This window comes from Triticum dicoccoides, chromosome 2A (genome assembly GCF_002162155.2).
Source record: "Triticum dicoccoides isolate Atlit2015 ecotype Zavitan chromosome 2A, WEW_v2.0, whole genome shotgun sequence".
Taxonomy (NCBI): domain Eukaryota; kingdom Viridiplantae; phylum Streptophyta; class Magnoliopsida; order Poales; family Poaceae; genus Triticum; species Triticum dicoccoides.
Window position 1 is genome coordinate 612218034 of NC_041382.1, and position 2965 is coordinate 612220998.

A 2965-nucleotide genomic window follows, 5' to 3' on the forward strand; every position below is an offset into this window, starting at 1 on the left:
ACTTCATGTGGCCATTCACATAATTGTAAAACTGAATGCATAATGCAAATAGTAAACACCCATTAAGCTTGTACTAATATCTAAGCATGCTAAAACGAGAATGATTCGAGTTGGCGAAAACACACTTAGCTATGACTGATTCCAAGATTTCAATTATAAATATACTTCTAAGGTAGAAGTTCAAGGAACCTGCACAATTTACTGAAAATTATATTGAATGATGATAGACATGAAGGCTCATTCAAGTTGAATAAAACAAAGTTTAACTATGACTCTGTCCAAGACTTCAATTCTGATTATGTACTTCTAAAGTTGAAGTTGAAGAAACCTGCTTCAACAACACCATGCATGGTAACATTTTTTACCTAAAATTATATTGAACCTCATCTCCCATCCAGGGATCACCAAAAATTCTTTATTACCCCTAGATTTTTTTCACACCAAGGTAAGAACAGAGGTTTATAATCCGTGTCAAGTGAGAATCACCAATCCCGTGTTCTACTTGCAATATGTCTTGCTACTCAAAGGCTTCATTTTCATCTTTTTGTGACGATACCATATAAACATATTCACTTGGCTGAATTTCTGTACCCATAATTAGAAGTTTATAAATATAAGAAGGGCATGGTTTAACTGAGAAGAGGTTCAGATGTTACCTTTTTAAGGATCCTGAGTTGAAATACTGTCCAAGCTAGCAGTTGGAATGAACAGGATTGAAAGTCGCATAGTAACTGATCTACAACACTATTTGCATAAAAAAAGAGGAAGACAAGGAACAAAATATTGACAGCTGAGAACCCATAGACAATAAAAGAAAATGTGTACCTTTTGATTTAGCAGTACCACCTTGGCGCTGGGTTCTATGCATTAAGCAACAACAAATGATTATATTCCTCAGTCAAGTGACTGTATGATCACAGGCATCGCATAATTCATGCATTATAAAAGCTTAGCAGATTCCATCAAATCTCTTGGCAGTTAAAAAATTATATTGATTACGCCTGCAATGGACCAACTCATACAAGTAACTAACAAATCGGGGGTCCAATCTAATTTAATTAGCCCTTGATTCAGTAGAAAAAATTAGCTTACTCCATTTTATTTTATTTTTAGGAAAGGAGGATGACCCTCGGCCTCTGCATCTGGGAGATGCATACGACCACTTTATTGATTATTTTCGAGGACCTTACAAAGTATTACAACAATATGCCTGAATCCGCCATCTTGGCAATATATGCCACTACTCCTATCCATATGATGAAGGGGTGCTACCTGGGCCACATACCCGGTCTACTCACCTAAGCCTATCATCAAAAGCCAGAAGCCTCAGCCGAGCCACATACCAGGTCTGGGGCATAAACTGGTCTGACGCACTCACATGTATCGTCGCCGCCATCTTCCACAGGTCCGTCTTCAGAGCAGATATTGAGGCTTCTACCTTGTCAGGCCACTCCGCCATCGACGCCACCTTGACGCCAAACAACTACCTCCACCTGCGCGAGTCCATCACCGCGCATCGGGCGCCGAGTCTCCACTGCACCACGCCGCCAAGATCCGCCGTCATCAATGTGAAGGATGAAGTACCGCTAAACCAAAAAAGGCGCCCGCTGGTCCCTCGATCCCGTGTACACCTCCAAGAATGACGCCCCAAGGAGGAAACGACACCAACGCGCCGCCGTCATCCGATCAACTGATCTAGGGTTTCCCCCGGAGGTAGCGGATAGAGGTCTAGAGCTTCTCCACGGTGATGCCTTCAAGAAGGTAATGACACCTCAGGGTGCCACCAACGCCGGTCTTGGCATCAAGCCGAGCACAAGGTTTTCACCCAGATCCGCTCGAAGAACCTCCATCACATATTGTGTGCACGGGTCGCCGCCGATCTGAGCTGCCGCACATGGAGCAGGCCGCACCGGCCAGATCAGATCTGTCCGGAGGGCACAACCCGCATGGTGCCGACCCAACCACCAAGCCCTCCATGCCGCCATCGTCGATCCGAAGTCAGATGATGTGTCGCCGCAGATCCAGTCACCGCCGCCGAACGCCGCCACGCAACCCGAGGCAGGGCCGGCTACCGCACCCCACCATCACCGCCCTTGGCCGAGGCTGCCACCGGAAGGCAGGCCTGCCACGCCGCCAGGCCAGATCGGCTGAGCCACCCACGCCGCGGGGCTCCGCATCGCCCGCACGGCGCAGGTAAGAGGGAAGACCCCCGCCACCGCCATCAGCCCCGGGCTATAGCCGGCGGCGTCCTTCGGCGGCGGCGGAGGGAGGGGAGGACGGATGGGGACCCCCGGCGACTAGGGTTTTAGATCCCGCCCGAATCGCCCGAGCGGGGGCGACGCGGGGGGGCGCTTCCTCATTAGCTTACTCCATTAGCTACTCAGTGCCTACAACATGATCTGAACGCAGCAGAGAAGAGGCGCTTCCTTCCCGTATAACCCCACGCACGCCAAGAGAATGCAGAGGGAACCGACTTCCTCTAGTCCTTGCACTGCCCATCCTACCACTTCTACCTTTTTGACAGCCCATCACCGTCGCCCCTGACACATCTCAAAAGAGCCCCGCCTTCAACGGGTATTCTGCTACGGATGTAACCTGTCACATGTATCAACAAACAATACCATGGCATTCAGCGATAATGATACATAAACGTAATCAAAGCAATCATACGTCTACAGGAATGGTAAATCATGAAAAGGTGAGGTATGGCTGTCCACGTGAAGTACTTACCTGGCCATCACACATTGAAGATTGAGTGAAAGAATTCTCCAATTTAAATTTCAGAATGAGTCTCCAAGATTTGCCCCAAATTGACCATAACTGGGATGAGAACCGCCTGTAGAAAATTGGGATTGAGAAGATATTAACAAAATGTAATGGTTGGGTGAAAGAGGGATCGTAACAGGGAAGGAGAAAAATGCAGTTAGAGGGCAACTTTGACAAGGATCATCGGGGAGAGACACAG

General features: G+C 47.9%; 1 pseudogene; it reads right to left on the reverse strand.

Moving 5' to 3' along the window:
- Positions 1-2222, reverse strand: part of LOC119358001 — a 5703-nt pseudogene extending 3481 nt beyond the window's left edge.
- Between the last annotated feature and the right edge of the window lie 743 nt (positions 2223-2965).